The 17,156-nt window shown below is 45.4% G+C and overlaps 1 protein-coding gene across 1 annotated transcript in view; it reads left to right on the forward strand.

The window, feature by feature from the left end:
- Positions 1 to 17,156, forward strand: part of LOC119379220 (high affinity nerve growth factor receptor-like) — a 413,588-nt gene that overhangs the window by 62,086 nt on the left and 334,346 nt on the right. The gene's annotated exons all lie outside the window — the stretch shown is intronic.

Raw genomic sequence — 17,156 nt, forward strand, 5'->3', positions numbered from 1 at the left:
ATGAGCGCGATCCAGACTTCAGAAGTTGCAGCTCTTCATCAGGCCAGGTTACACACTTCGCATGAACACGTTTAGAACAACTTTCACAGCGGAAAAACTGCTGCTTACCGAAAAACGGGCAGGAGCATAGCAAGCATGCATCCCGACTGGGAGCCATGGTAATAATAATAATAATAATAATAATAATAAAGAAGAAGAAGAATAACAGGTGCGCCAATCCCCCAGCGTGGGTGTGTGCCAGAGTGTATAGGATCTACTCTACTCTACTCTACTCAATTTACCACGCCTTTTGTTGGTAAACCTTAACAATTTTTTTTCCCATTCTTTTCCATTGACTGGTAGCCTTCACTAAAAAAATGTCAGGCATCTGGATTGGTTCAATTGTGATCTTACAAACAGTTCTAGCACGAGAATTTTCTGTGAATGCCAGCCCGGAAAGTGCGAAATCTCGCGGCTGTGTCTCCATTCCAGAAACCTTCCTACGCTGGTGTTTTAAATGCGAAGCATTTCTTAGCGAACCTCTGGCACTTTGAGCGTTTCTATCTACGTATCTATCTATCTATCTATCTATCTATATAGCCGCCTACGTCTGGGTGCTCTCATGATCGCCTCCTTAACTTGGTGTAGACCAAAATTTGCATGGGAGGGTAAGAGTATTTGACGAATATGATTGCCGGGTCATGACATGAATAACGTTAAAATCCTGTCGCGTACGTCGTCAAACCCTTTCCACTAGACACGTGTGGCACATACCCGTTTACCACGGGCCGCGGTGTACGGGTATGCGCCACAGGTGATTGACAGTTTATATCTACCCAGGAACGGCGAGAACAGACACTGGTAACTTAATTGCTAGAGCGTTAAGGAAAACCCACATCGGCAGCGTTGACTCAACGAATGGAAAGAATGAAAATTAGGATCCCAGCAGGAATCGAACCCAAGCATTCTGCGTGGCAATCAGGTATTCTACCACTGAGCCACGCCAGGTCTATAAACTGGTTTGGAAAAACAGCCTACGCAGGCGTAATGTCAGTGCAGTGTCAATTGTGGTTGTGGTGCTGGCTATCTAATTTTACAAGAAAGCAATAAACACTACATGATACTCCTACGATGTGTACTCCTACGATACAGGCGTCATATCATATGAACGTCTGTAGTTCCAGTGTTGGCTCCGCTTTTATAGCAGTCTAATAAACATTATGATCGTATTTCTATTATTCAGCAAGCTATATTGTAGCATTGCTCGACCCGGAGATATACATTAACGAAAGTTACATATGATATCCACATCACCGCACCGTAAGGTGCAGTTCGATCACCAGAACGACGCAGTGTCCTCTTCATTTCTTACGACGCTGGGCGATGGCCTCATGCTGACCAAGGATGGTGCCAGATTGATTGACAGCCGCTTTGTAGACTACGCTACGTAGACACGTACGCCCAGGTAGTCTACGAATACGACAAACACCATCCACTGATGTTCGTCTACGTAGCACTATCCAGGCCTACCAGCCTCGACGGCCTATACCTCACCAACGCGAAGGGTGGCTCCAGGTTCCGACATGTCGCCGGCTCCGTCGACAGACAATTTGTCGACACAATGACAGAGGCATCCACGAATTCCAACAGCTCTACTATACCACATACTTCACTACACATTGACCCCTCGACACCACGATCACGACCGGATCCTATAACAAGTCATGACCAGCTGCTGGTGCTCACTGATCACGGTGATGATGCCCTTGTTCAAGAACTGTCAAGAACTTCTTGCACACATGCACACGGGTTCGTGAAACGTGCGTGCGTTCTCAGGACACGTATAAGCACTACATATCAGCTTACCGCTTCTGGTCCCAACCGTAAACAACTGGTTATATAACACATATGCGGATCTTCAACATATATATATATATATATATATATATATATATATATATATATATATATATATATATATATATATATATATATATATATATATATATATATATGTGTGTGTGTGTGTGTGCGTATAAAATTTAGACATATCTTTAGCGTCATTTTGTAACGTCTCTCTAACTAAAAAACTTACGCCCCAGTCACCTACCCGCCGCATGCTTCGCATAATGTCGACTCCCACGGTACGTGGGATCTGCCGAATTTTTTTTCTTATGCTCTGATCCCTTTGGTTGGCCCCGCTGCCAGCAGCACTTGACGCACATATCGATAAGTATAAAGCAAAACAATTTTTTACGGCTTGTGATAACGCCCTGTGACGTAATACATGTGATAGTAAGCGTTTCGGCACTCCTGTTTTGATCTCTTCGATGCATATCTTAAACTCGCTCACGATGGATGCTTGCCAAGTGCTGTGCACCTGGTGCCTCCGAGAAACAAAAAAAAAAGGGGGGGGGGAGCTCCCGCTTCAAGAGGATCTCCTTGACATTATAGGTGGAGATAGTATGCGAAGCTGCTTCATAAATAATTCGAAACTTCTGACTGTTTGCGGTGCGAGGAAAACAACTGATGACAAAGAACATACGACAAATACTCAGGAACTGGCTTTCGTCATAGCCTGAGAAAAATGAGAAAGATCTGAGAGAACCCCACAAAAAACAGGAAAGGAAAAAAATGAACGATTGTCGCTGCATGCGCATGCGAACGTGCCTGTGAGGTGTAGCTACCAGGCATAGAGGCAATAAAGGCTTTACTATACAGGGTGTTTCAAGAAATGTGTCCGAAAATCCTCAAAGGTCCTCAAAATCCTCAAAATGTAATAGTTGCTCGCTGTATTCATAATTACTTTTTCTGTGGCGACAGACATCCTAAGATGACTAGAGACATCAATTACGAGAGTAATTAAATAATTTAAATTCATCAACTTTTTAATTTCCTGAATAAATACGAACGCATGGTCTCGACTGATTCAGCAAAAGAAATGGAAGCACATATTCAGGACACATCTCATAACTACTGAAATCGGCTCTTAACTGTCTCTATACTGTTTTCAAGTTAGAAATTCGTATGTATTACTTCTGTGTTCCGTAACACGTTAAACCTATAACGCCTGTTATTAGTTGAACATGTTTCATGAAGTGATCATGAAATTGCCCGGTGTTAAAACTTTTTCTGCAATGTTGAGTATATTATATGTCTTCTTCGTTGCTAATAAATATGGACAGCGGCTAAGAAATATGAGCAGTACATAGGAAATTGTCTTGAAGCAACAGTTTTCATGCGAAGAAATGTACTATTTTTGTGTGTGTATGTGTGTTTTTTTCTTTGTTGTTATTTTTTTTCACTGTTATCACCACTTTGTATTATTGTGATCATATACTGTATATTGTATATTGCGATCGGACGTTAATGAATGCAGAACTAACACAACTGAATTTGTTGTCGTAAACAGTGACGTCAGTGTGGTCGTCTGCTAGTTGGGCTCATCGGCGCTTCGGTGTCGGTTTCGCTGGTGAATTTGGCCGAATTTGATTACTCCGCAATAATTATCAGAGGTCGCTTTTTCGGAATCTGAAAGAGGCAATGGGCTCTTCTCAGGAAGGACTTCAACGCTTTAATTTGAATCGGCCGCCTATATCCACTAATTAAGAAGGTAAACAATTTAAGTTATTTCACTACTGTCGTAATTGATGTCTCCAGTCATCTTAAATAGGTACTGACACCATTTTTGAAGGCGAGTTTGCCATACAAATCTCCTGCATGCAGAGACGGCTCTGAGCAAGTGCAGAGAATGCTCAGCAAATGCTGATAAGATATTTTGTTTTGATAATAAAGTCAATTTTTCCCTGGCGAATCTACCGACATCGACACTAGCTTGACATCAGGCTACAGTACTAATTCTGGTGACTTCATGCAGCAGTCTGGCTAGTAGTGATGATGTCATATACCAAAACTTCCAAGATGGCCGCTTGTGCGTCACCGAAACATTCAAAATGGCCGCTTTTGTGTCACCAACGGAGCCACTGTGCGGAGCGGCCGTGGAAAAGTCGCGATATCTTGCGCGAGCACGTGAGAAGAAGGTCATATTGTGTTGTGACGTCAGGGTAGAGTAGGAACCAAAACTAGCTTTTAAAAACATACTGTAATTACATTTTCAGAGTGCACTCAAGCTTAGCAGTACACTTTATAGGCTCTTGAGGGCTTGGCCTTTCATTTGACGCAAAAGAACGACAACTGAAAATGTTTGTGTCAGTACCCCTTTAAGATGTCTGCCGCCGCAGAAAAAGTAATTATGAAGGCAGTGAGCAAATCTTCCATTTCTCTCATTTTCGAGAATTTTCGGACACATTTCTTGAAGCACCCTGTATGTATATGTTACGGGTAGAAAGTTCTTTAAAGTTCAACAACTTGCTTCAAAGACATTCAGATGAGTTTTCAGCGTACAAAATCTGAAATTACCAGGAGTATTGGTGATGCGTTATGAGATTCAGTTCAGACAGCGATGAACCGAAACCTCCGGTGAGGCATAACATATCTGCATCTTTCAAAAGGCGCTTACAACAAAAGACGAGGCGGAGAAGGAAGGCGGGACATGTCTCCCGTTCTGAGAGCTTTTTCAAAGGCGAACGAGTACGCATCTGTTCGTCTAGTTTACTACTATTACCAAGGTGTAATCATTTCCAGGACCTGGGGCCCCCGCGTTCATATAACAAGCCTTACGCTAGAATAGCTTGTAAGATAAAAAATTCAACCAATCTGGATGTGGGACATATCAATAGCGCAGGCAGTCGGCCAATCGTAAAGGGTGCTTACTAACGGCAACCTTTATGATTTCGGGTCCTGCTTTGAGAGCGGTGCTTGATTTCTCTTTCTATTATTTCCACAAAAGAAAGAAAAGAATTCAGCCGCAGTAAGGAGGAGGAAAACGGGAGAGAGGAAAGACAGGGATATTAACCAGTTTGGCATAACCGGTATGCTACCCTGCACAGGGGGAAGGGATGGGGGAGATTGAAAGAAGAGTAAAGAAAGAGAGAAAGAGAGGGGAAGACACACGCACACATAACTTCACAGCGCAGAGCGGCAGTCTTGTGCGGTATGCCGCATCATGAAGTCTACAGCCGCTCGTGCAAGTCTGTTGTAATCGCTATATACGGTGTGACCCCGGCATTCGAAGTTGCAAACAAAACTCTGTGGTGCATCCGTCTCTTCGAATTGCGTGTGTACCAATTACAAACCAAAAGCTTGCGACCTACCAGAAACAGCCCACTAGAGCTACATTTGAAACCATGTTGGCTCAATTGACTGTTGAGCTCCAAATGCAAATTAGTTTTTGGGGTAATTTATCGTGATGCATTTTGGGGTAAGATGAGTCCTTGAAGCGAGGAAATGACACGATCGAGAAAGCGCCTGATGGAAAGCTATATTCGCAGCCGGGAACGTGTACGTGCTCAGGCGTCGCGCGCGCTGCAGACAACGACGGCAGCCGAGAGGCCGCTATCTCTCATTTCTACCGTGCCCCCTCCATGAACTTTCGGTGTGGTTCACAGGCCGCGCCGTGCAATCATGCGCACTCCCATTCAGAAGAAAGTCGGTGGGAGGCTCTTGAGTAACGCGGTTACAATCAGCGCTGGCCCTTGCGTTCTGGGGGCCTCAGGGGCACCCCTATAGTCAATCGCGTCATTGATTCAATGGCCTAATGCGATTTGCCACGAGGGGTCCCGGGGGCACGTTTGCGCGCAGGACCTGCTATACCAGTCGCCTCCGTCGAAGGCAATACGCCTCTCCTCGAGCGTCTCGCGAAACAATGAAAATCGATGACTTGTGCGGCAGCCGCTTGTCTTTCCCACGTCGCCGTTTTTGTTTGTTTTTATTACGTTCTTTGCTGTCCCGTCGCTTTGCATACTCCTCTATTTCTATTTTGCCTACTCGTGCCTCTTTGAAGTTGTGGCGAGGCGACGCGTGCGCGTTTCCCTTAGCCCTCATTGACAGATAAGAGCATCATGGCTCGTTGCATAAAAACGCGGCGAAGCGCTGCTCCGTTCTCTTCCTTGTCTCGCGAAAAATTGCCGCAGTCACTGCTTCTGATAGTGTTGCTTTTGAAGCCTTGATGAAACCGCAATATTTTCGTACTTTGCTTGGTTCACCTCCTGCAATTTTAGTCGCAAGTGAGGTCCACTCTGTCGCCCTGTTTGCCACCCATACATGTAGGAGGGAAAGGGTGGATGGAATGGAAATAAACAAAGAGCGATTTAAATGCCTGTTGCAACAATACTGCGCATAACTTTGTAGATGTCACCCGAGCAATCTCGGCTAAGCAGCAAGGATAGCAATCACACATACTTTCAATTAACGGAGATCACATATTTACTTTGGAAGGTGGACGTTTCCTGCGGGTCTTGCTGGATGAATACCTTGGCACTCTATTTCAATGAGCTGAGTCGTATTGCGCTTTCTGCAGCGACAGGAATTTAGTGCTGTTGGGAGCGTTATCTTTCTCAGACAGCCAGCTTGAGTATGAAATACAAGGCACTGTCATCACCTGTGTCATTGGGCAGACTTTGCCGTGTGAGTTGTTCCTTGCCGCACTAGCAGTACCTCGCCATGCTTTTTTAAATGCTCCAGCAGTAATAGACCCACTATATATATATATATATATATATATATATATATATATATATATATATATATATATATATATATATATATATATATATATATATATATATATATATATAGAAAAGTCGCATCCCGCACGGCGCGATGCGACTTTCCTGGGCACCTTTTATATCTAGTATATTTGAGTGAGTAGTATACTTACAGATCCGTGAGTTAAACGTCTGGCTACTGTGCGAAACAAATCTAACAAAGTAAAAAGAAAAAGTACGAAGCAGCATACTACTTTTATACAGAACAGCGCTCGCCAAGTTTTAGCTCGGACTGAAACCACCCTCAGCGCTTTCGAAAGAGTTGCTGCTTCATGTTCGGCCGCACCGTTTTTTGGTCACATTCAACAAGCGTGGGTAGAAACATTCGGCCTCCCCACATTGGTCACCACACTTCTGCGCACCACACAAAGCGCGCCGCAGAGCACCAGTTGGTTCAGTTTAACTGGCCCCTATAACAGAACCTACGCGCCGGGGGTTTAGTCCGATGTTTTTGAATACAGAGCGTTATCACTGCATAGCCTTTTTCCGTCCCACTCCCACCCTCGATCATAGCAGTCGAGGATTCAGTCTAACCTCGCTTATATGTTAATGAGGCAGCTGCGCATTTCTAGCCTGGTGCACAGAATGCAGTTTTTTCACCCCCGGAAAAAAAAAAACAGAGCAGATAGGCTTCAAGAGAAGGCCGTAAAACGTGGCTATAACCGACACATAAGGACAAGGAGCCACTGGCGCACGAATATGCAGAACAAAGTAATCAGCGGTCGACGGGGCTTGTTGCATTCGAGTGAAACTCGCTATGCGAAAGCAAGGCGGAGAAACAGGCCCAACCATGGAATGCGCATCCGCGCATCAGACACAGCCAGTCGCCATACGTCCGTGGCAGCGTTCCAATATATCCCTTATCTTCCCGTCTGGCTACATTTGCATACGCCGACGGACACTGTGGATGAGGAGGGAAACACGGAATCGTCCTTCGTTCATTTCCTGCTTGTACGTTGAAGCATGTTCCTTTCGGGCGTTTATATTGCTCAAACTGGGAGAAAATCTCTGTCTTCTTTCTTCTGGTAATTCACTGAGACCGTCACGTGTCACGCCGCCGCGAGAGGCAATATACGCTGACGAAACATTTCGCTGCTGCTCGTAAGAGCGCAGTGAGGCTGGGTGAACGCAGTTTTGCGCAGCGCAAACAGCAGGCGCTCGTTTGTTTGCTAACACGTAGTACGGATTGCCAAGATAGGAGATTAATACATAGAATCATCCGTCTCGAAATCAGATGAAATGCAAGGGGCTCCGATGATAAGCCAGCTTGCATATTGTGTCCTATGAAATGCGTTCGGACGACTGAAGTGTACAGCCGAGAGAGTTTCAGGCCAGTTCGCAGTTCCTTGATGGAAAGACCGCGGGTTGGCATTTTGTGGAAGCGGTCAACTTCTTCGAAGCGATCCTCAATAGTTGGCTGCTTCCACAAATAATGCGCCTATCCGCGATAATAACTTGAACGCGAGAGTATCATTTTAAACTGTATTACTGATGTGATGTGAAGGAGGAGCAACCGTTCACGTTTTATTATAACCATTTGACACAAGTATACCATAGCAGCGCCAACATGTGTTTTTTTATGATTTCGTTGTCATTAAGTGACGCAGAGTAAAACAACTTGCCTATTAGTTTGGTACGATGTCGTGCTGCGCTAACCTCCCACTCAGTGAAACTAAAAGAACATGACAACACAGACTTCTTGCTAATGACTTCGTGGCACGTATTAATCCCTCTCGCCACGTAGGCCCGCGTGCTAGCCTTCATTGTATTTTTCTCTCACTAACGGCTACACCCGATAATGATGTACTTAACGCTTCTCCATTTCAATTGTGGGCACCGCGAATTAACGTTTATCAGCGTGGGCAATATGTCATATGCTCACGAATATTTTATGGACGTTTCAAGCACGCGCTGCACACATGTAATTTCGCAGTCGCGCAACTATATGAAAAATCGATGATTAGCGAAGAATAAAAGCCTTCTAGGCATTCATAGAGTTCGAGCACCGCGCTTTTCTGGCGCGCTAGTGCAGAGAATTGATTTAGTGAAGTCACCCTCGAGGCATAATGGAATTCTCCATTTATATTCTGTGTCTGTACTAACTTGTACCAAGTTATGGCATCACCAATGAAGCTTAGCGGTACACGCATTTACGAAAAAAATGGTTCCAAGTGTGTTCAAAAGCTTTAGGAAGTTTTAATTACTCTGAGGAAGGTTCTAATGGCTCATACAACAGCCGTAATAATTTAGTGAAGTCGTCGTTCAGACCTACTGTTGATGGACCTGCAGCGTCATCCTCAGCAACGCAGTCAAGGAAAAAAACCATGCGCTTACTGGCACTGCAGGTTGTGCACTCTTGGTGTTAAATAATAAGTAGAGCCGGCCGATATTTATACGCGCGAGTAAACATATTGAACAGTTCAGTTTTTGCGAACGGTTAGTATTGTCATCGTCCGAAAGGAGGACTTTATCTGACACTTTAGTAGCGCTGAAAAAAAAAGCGAGCAACACACGAAGTAGGAAGGAGGGGCGCTTTAGCGGCCCGTCCTTAGCACCCCGTTCTGCTTTTTTCGAGTGCTGTTGATTTTTCTAACGCTACTAAAATGTCGCAAAAACAAAACCAGCTGGCCCAGCTTTCTCCTTTAACGAGAGAACTGTTTGTGAGCAAGGATTAAGAGAAAGAGCAAGTAGAAAGCATCAAGCGGAATTGTATTTGCATAAGTCGCTGACAGGACGCTGCATCTGCATTTAAGCGGTAAACGTATTTTCCTGAATTCCGTTTCCCACTCCTTTTTTTCCTAACTACCTACTTCCGTTCAGGGGCATCCGCATTTCTTTGTTGTTGTTGTTGTTGTTGTTTATTTTCTTTTTTTTTTTTTGAAGTTCCGTTCGATAAAGGATCAAGTTTGATGAGAAAACATTTACTATGCGCCAAAATTACGAGCTAACACAATAGGACGCGTTGTTTTTCCGCACCTGCTACGCACATTCAAGTTCAGAGGGCATCATAAGAACAGTGTTAGTAAAGCAATTCAGCAACTGTTTCCGAGAAACATTGCATGCTTTGGGGGTAGCAGAGAGGGGTGGGGGGTGAAGACGCTACTGCATGTTAATTAGCATTCACTCTATATGACATACGCGGTTTTTCTTTTTCCTTTTCTTTTTTTTTTTCTTTTCATTTATCTTTGAATGAGCAGTATATGAATATACTGTAGTTAACTTGACTGGGCGTTTAAGAACGCTACAAATTCTTGCCGCGTGAGTGCCCTTGAAAAAAGCCTGTAGCTCATTTTCATCGGCAGTGTTTTGAAAGCGACAGCAGAACTCCACCGGCTCATCGATGCAACTACCACACTTCCTAAAGGCACATGGCGGCTGCTTCTCAGAAAAAAAAAAAAAGAAAGAGCCGCTTGCTGGGGAAACTAAGCGTCTCCAGCAGTCTTTTATCTCCTGCATGTATGAGTTATGAGTTCGCATTGGTGCAATTTCCGGCAGCTCGCGTCCTTATAAAGCACTGTTTATTTGTGTGTTTGTGACAGAAATGTGGTTACTTCGTAATAACCGTGCTTCGCTCTCCATACCTAAATGTTGTACTTCGTGGTTTGTCTTTATCCGTCCTAACGATGGAATAGGTTTTATACACTATATGTGCATGTCGAACTGCAATATAAAACGACACGGCTGTTCGAGGGAGGAGTCCGTGGCGATGAAGGCGGTCTTAGTCGGTCTTTAAGAGATTAGTTATTGGGTTGTAGAAACCCATCCTTTTCTTTCTTCTTTTACATTTGCTCCGCTGTTTTTTTTTTTTCTTAATGACGTTGTCCTTGCGAGATCAAAGGCAGCGATCTTTCCTGTTCGGAAATGAAAGCTTTGTTTGCGGAAAGCTGGGTAAGAACAAAAGGCCGAGGTGACATTTTATCGGCAACCCGAAGTAACCTAGGTTCCCACGGGGTGGAAGCACCGCAAATGAGCCGCAAACAAACCTGTTCTTTTTGTGCGAGGGTCGGGAAAAGAAAGTGGCTGATTGGAAAACGAATCCTGAGGCGGTGAGAGTGCTTACGTATTGTTCGTTCGTTCGTTCGTTCGTTCGTTCGTTCGTTCGTTCGTTCGTTTGTTTGTTTGTTTGTTTGTTTGTTTGTTTGTTTGTTTGTTTAGGTGTGTGGGCGTTTGTGCACGTTTGCGTGTATGTATGTGTGCGTGGCTCAGTGGTTGTGTTGGTGGGCATGCGTGCGTCAATTTGTGCGTGTATACGAATGGGGCGGGGGTGACCTTTACTAGTGTCCTGTGAACTAACTGTGCTTCAGTTTCCTACATCTTGCCTACTGGTAAGTCACAACTATGCTATGCGGGTGTACTGGTCCGGAAAGTAGCCAGGGTGGATAGATGACACGGGACGTATATTTCCTGCGAAGTAAAAGTAAACAAAAAAAAGCCAATGAGAAAGCCCGGTTGCGAATCCAATGAGAAAGAAAACTAGCGCATAGAATGCAAAAACAAACAAACAAACAAATAAATAAATAAATAAATAAATAAATAAAACGAATAAATACATAAATAAATAAATGCCCCATCCCCCCTTTACGACCCTGTAGTATTATAAAGAGGGGGAACAGCGCAAGCGCTGTTCCCCCTTTGCGTCATATGCACCAACTGGTCCCTCAGAACACCCTTCTGCAGCATTATACACAATGTTCTTCAGGCAGTTGTTGACCACGTTGGATACTTTGAGGGAAATGTTATATAACGACCACATGAAGAAATAACTAACAGCTGCCAATTTGTCTTAAGGAGTAATTCCCGCAAGAAGAACAAAGGGCTTGTGTTAGAACGAAGATCAGAAGCCACAGTTTCTCAACAGTTATGAACATCTTATAGCGGACGACATCATGAAAAAGATGTTACAAAAGAAAGCTTCGCGAGAGCTGTAAATAAAGGCCAAACAAAAAAGAAAAAACGCGTTTGGCAATAGCATAAGAAAACCGAAATCAGCGCCCCTTGAGTGAACGGTGCAGCATACGGAGAAGCTGATCAGGTGTTCACAAATTAGAATGGTCGCCAGGGCAGCACAGTTATTATGACTTCAAGCGTTACTCACGCACAGTCACATTGCACGCAGTGTCACACAGGCAAGCAGTCGCATTACATGTTAAGTGCTACACATTTTCTTCGTTCAGCGAACTGGGAGCGCAGAAAAAGACACAGAGGACGAAGCGAGGAACCACATAAAGACGAGCGCTTATGTGGTTCCTCGCTTCGTCCTTTGTGTCTTTTTCTGCGCTCCCAGTTCGCTGAACGAAGAAAATGAATTACGAACTGGCCCACCCTTCGATCCTCCTGCAATGGAAGTGCTACACAGTCACATTTCATCGATTCAAGTGTTAGTCGCACACAGTAACATTGCATGTGTACTTGTGACGCTCGCGTTAAAATGCGCTATAGGCGATTAGGCAGAGTTGGTTGTTGGATTTTGGCAATGTTATTAAAATGAAATTGGTAGCACCCGTTTACTAATGAACAGTGCCGGTGTCGTGCCCTTCGTAAGGTATATGTTGTCTGGTACTGAACGAGATATAAAACAAAGGCAGGCATATCGGTCAGCACTGAACTTGGCTCGATGCCTTATGCAATGGAAGAGAAGAAAGAGCGGAGGACTAGAAGCCGGACGCCCGTATTCACAAAGCTATTCGAAGTGATTCTTGGCATTCACTGCGCACCTTATCTAATAATGCGTCCAGCATCAGCATTGGTAGGAATTCATTGATGCGGACAATTCTAGCGTCCGAGATTTTTATGAATACGGGCGCACAATTTGAGAACGCTGGAGATAGGACGAACTGGAATGTTCATCACCACCTCCCAGACTCACCCTGCTAACTCTCCTTAGAGGGCCCCTCACCAGGTTTGACAATTTTGAGCTAACAAGCGCAATGCATACACTGGGCGTTCACGATCACGTCTGCCAAAATTTGCAACGCTATACGCCGCGGAAATGGGTCAAATTTCAAGGTGAACGCTGCTTGCCCTTCCTCTCGCGGGCGCGCGCTTTAGAGAATGAGGGGATGACGTACATGAGAAAATGGCCCTACGTAGATGGTAGTGTTGTGACGTCGCTCCTCTACGTAGACGACTGTGCTCTGACGTCGCCAACAGTAGCACGTGACGCTGCGATAATTATTTGACACGACATGTGTAGTTTGTGTAATTTGTTGCTTGAATAGATTAATAAAACTTGAGAGAAATAACGAGACACACGAAGGGAATGTGTGCGTCTTTTTCATTTTTTTTCGTGAATTGCAGTGAGATGCAGGGCTAATGTGCCTCCCTTTCCCATGCGTTCGTGTCCCCGCGGTTAGCGCATCGAGCAGACGCCAGCCCTGGAAACGAAAGTAATGTTCTGGGGCGTTCTAGCACTCATTATGCTCGTTTATTCTACCGCGTCGAAGTAAACGTTAATGCGGCACTGCCTCATGATACCGCCACTCTCGTGCCCGTACAAATGTCTCAACTTTCATGCCAGTCCCGCAGAAACAGGCAGTACACCCAGTGCCTCCTCTATAACTTTCAGTGCCTGGTGGATGGGGAGGAGAACAAAAGGCGCGACCGTCGGCGCGAGTACAACCAGTCACCGCCAGGCGCCGCCACCCAAACAGGGTTTCGCGGTCTTTCGCTCGCTGCCCGCGCATCACTTGCGCAGGTGCGGCTGCTAGTTTCGTTTCCCGATTTTCTCGACTTCAGGATATCTTGAGATGCTGACAATGATCGGTAGAAGCAAGGCCTACTCGACCGCTAAGCTCTTGAGCTCGCTCGCAACAAACACAAGACTTGGCAAAACCCGCAGTTGCTGTTGGCACTCGGCCGCGGACCCGATTCAAAATCAGTCTACGTTCCACCCAATAAAACTTGCTGCTGGGCGAGTTGGTTCATACTTGCAAGGAAAGAATACTGATGCGCACACACATAAAAACACGGACTCAGGAGACTCGGACGAGCGCAAACTTTCAACTAACTTTATTTTTCGTCGTCAACAATATATGCCATCATCACTCATTCCGAGCTATACCTTCTCGCCATGAGACGCACAGGAGGAGTAGAGTAAGAGCAAAGCACAAGAACTATCCGCGCCAAATGAAGTGTGAACAGCGCTCTGAACGCGCGGCTAGTTCAGGCCGTCTGCTGCCGACATCTAAAATAGGCAAGCGCGTCCGGTTACCGATAGTTTTGCTTTTCTTTCCTTTGACATTCCATATTTTGCTTTGCCACTGGAGCGCCACGTTAATGCTTTCCACTGACCGCAACTGGCGCAGCGCAGTTTCTCTGGCAGCAGCGTGCGTGAAGCGAGTGCTCATAGCTCCCTTATAGAGTTCTCATCTTGCTTCCATCTCTGCCTTGTTATCAGCGCCTAGCTGCGATACGAACAGAGGGCGGATAGAATAGCGAAGCTGCAGTGCACGTGCGTTCAAGTCACCCGGGAGGTGTTGCTGTTTCGAACTCAATCGGTCTGAGGACGCGGAAACGAGCTCTCACTCAACGAGCATCTCGGGTGCGCGCGCGCCTGCTCGCTAGCCCCGCGCTCGTGGCTGCTGCAGTGACCAAATAATTTCAAAATTAACGTCTTCAGTGCCGGCGACACCTTTTTCGGTACCTGCTGGCCTTTTAATAAAAAAGCAATTCAATCCTGCCTGCATTTTATACACTTGCTGGGCAAGAAGTCGGAATTGCCAATCCTTGCCCAAGGGTCTCATTGGAGGGGTCGTAACTATTAGTGCAACGACATTATGCTACATGTTTTCAATGATTATGAAAGCTGATGTGGAGGAGAATAAGTGGACAAAGTTTAAGAAATATGAAAAATGGGGGTTTTTTTTAATTGTCGTCAGAAGTTTTCATTGTCCGGTGTTTTCTTTAACTTAGCCCGATCATGTCTCTTTACTGAAAAGTTATATAAATATAAGATTCGGCAGTGTGGTAGATAAGGATGCGAAGAACGTAATGCGCAATTTTTGTCGCTCTGCTACAAGGATTTTTCGAGATAAAGACCTTCAAAGTAAAGAAAATAACGTCTCCTGGGACTATTTTGAGGTTTTTTATAAAAAGATCTACACTACACATCAAAACTAAAAATACCTGAGCAGAAGCAAAAACATGCATATATTTAGTTAAAGAAATTTCAGCTACTGAACTTTAATATATTTTGTGCAATTCATAACGAAAGTTGGCCAAAACAGCAGAGCGGATGAGCGCTCTACTCCACCTCTTCGTCATTATTGATTTCCTGTGCTTCGAAAAAATTTTTGGTGGCAAAACAAATTGCGGATCTCTTCTTTCCACTCATCAGGCAATAATATATAAAATTTTGAAATAAATTTGAGAGGTCGACCAGCCATCGATTGTTCGATCTTACGTGGAATCACCCTAATAAAACTTTGAACTCGATTTTCTCCTCTATTAATAAACCTATAGTGATGGCGAAGTTAACGACATTAGTTCTCGGAGCACAATTTATCGATCTAAACCGATTCATTGTTTCTCCTTAGTGTCCCTTTAAACGCATAGTTCGAGAGGAGTGGCTTGAGGAAGTAAATACATATGAGGTTCACGTGTCGCACCCTGTGGTCATAGCTGCCATCACTCTGGCATTTAACGAGCCTTGATGCACAGAGGGCTGGAACTGTGTACTTTGTCAAGGTACTGAATGGCTTTGCCAAAGTTGGGTTGCCTTTGAGCGCACCGTCTGCAAAAGCTCGCAAAGTATCAAGGACAAAAAGGAGCTGGTCAGATGGATACAGTCCGGGCACTTTCTTTTTTCGTCCGACTTGCACAGCGGCACGCAGCAGTACGACATCGCAATTCATGCAAGCTACGTGGTCACGACAAAGGATCAAAAAATCTTCCATCGCATTCAACTCGCTAAACCCAACCGCACGTGTCAAGGCAGAGCAAAGCAAACAAGCGCTCTAGGCCGCGCCCGCACCAGCACTACCGGCTCAGCGCCCGACCCTGTTTGCACAGCGCCACCACGCAGTCGCGGCGAGCGGGGGAAACACAAGCGCCGACGGCCGCGGGAGGGTGTTCTACCAGGCACTGAAAGTTATAGAGGAGGCACTGGTACACCACAGAGAACGCCGACAAAACGCCCATGGCCGCTACATAAAAAAAAAAGGTAGCGGCCGTGCAACGCCGCTCGCGTGCTCGGGCTGGCTTGGGCACGTCATGCGCACGTGACCATGCATGCGCATGACGTGTTCTTTCGTATGTGTCAAGTGAAGAGGGCAGGGAAGGGATTTGTCTTGCGAAGGCTACACGGGGCGAGTGGCAAGGGTTTGAAACTCGCCTCCTCGCATCATGGTTTCGCGCCGCGACAAATTATTGTTTTTCTCAGCTCGTAATGAACCGATTTGAAAAATTCTTGTGGCATACTGCTCTTCATTCGGCACACAACAACTTCCAGCGTCAAACTAAAATTTGCTATGTGGCCTGGTGAGGGGCCCTTTAAAGTGGTGCACACGCCGAAGCATGAGCATTGCTTCTAGGCAGTGTATTACAGATTTTATTTTCAATTCTTTGGATGTTCAACGTTAAAGAAAGTGTGACTAGCGGCCAAAAGCTGATGCCTGGAAGCCAAAAGAAAATATGTTTCAGCTGAGATATTTCTTCCAGCTTCACTAAAGCTCAAAGTTGTGTGCAGAAAAGTTAATGAAAGCAAACCTAGTCAAGAGAAGAGTTGAGATTTCAAGCTAGAGGAACAGGTTTGTGGAGTCTTCAAGAGGTGAGGTCTACAGAACCCGTTCTCTTCTGGTACATAGTCTTGTAGCGCCCCGAAAGAACGGGGCGCTGCCTCAAGTAAAGGTTATGGGAAGACAAACGCACGTGTGAGCAGCTTTTAGTGTCATGTAACCTCGCTCCGCATTGATACAAAATAATGTTCTAGCGTGTTTTTTAACACGAAAATGTTTTATGCCAATGTCCGCCAACGTCACTGACGTATTTCCGTCACGGATGGTAAAACGCACACTAACGGATGACAAAGAAAAACTAGAAGAAAATGTTTCATTGACGCGAATCATCTGGGAACTAACCCACGACCTCTCGGTCCGCGACGATAGGTGCCGGGAGCTCTACCACTGCGCTACCGACGCAAATGTACGAGGCTTCACAAACGCGCCTTATATCTCACACATACACACACCTTATATCTCTCACACACGGTGCTCTTGGTTGGCGGGGCGGTGTCGCCGTCTGGGAGCGGTGAAGTGAAGTCCTGTGTCATGATACTAAGGGAGCGATTCGGTGACGACGCAGTTAGGGCGCCTCGACGCCAGCGAAGGCACGCTAGATGCGCTGGCACCGAGGAGGCGCCCTAGACGCAGTTACGTGCTTTGCCTTTCGCTTCGTTTTAGAGTGTGGTGGCTCGTTGTCAGAGTACTGCAGCCTCCACATGCACCAACGGTGTTTCTCCGCGACCTACTGCTTCGAGTGCGATAGCACCGACTAATAAAACTGCTGTAATAAGCG

Source organism: Rhipicephalus sanguineus, chromosome 1 (genome assembly GCF_013339695.2).
Source record: "Rhipicephalus sanguineus isolate Rsan-2018 chromosome 1, BIME_Rsan_1.4, whole genome shotgun sequence".
In the NCBI taxonomy this organism is placed as follows: domain Eukaryota; kingdom Metazoa; phylum Arthropoda; class Arachnida; order Ixodida; family Ixodidae; genus Rhipicephalus; species Rhipicephalus sanguineus.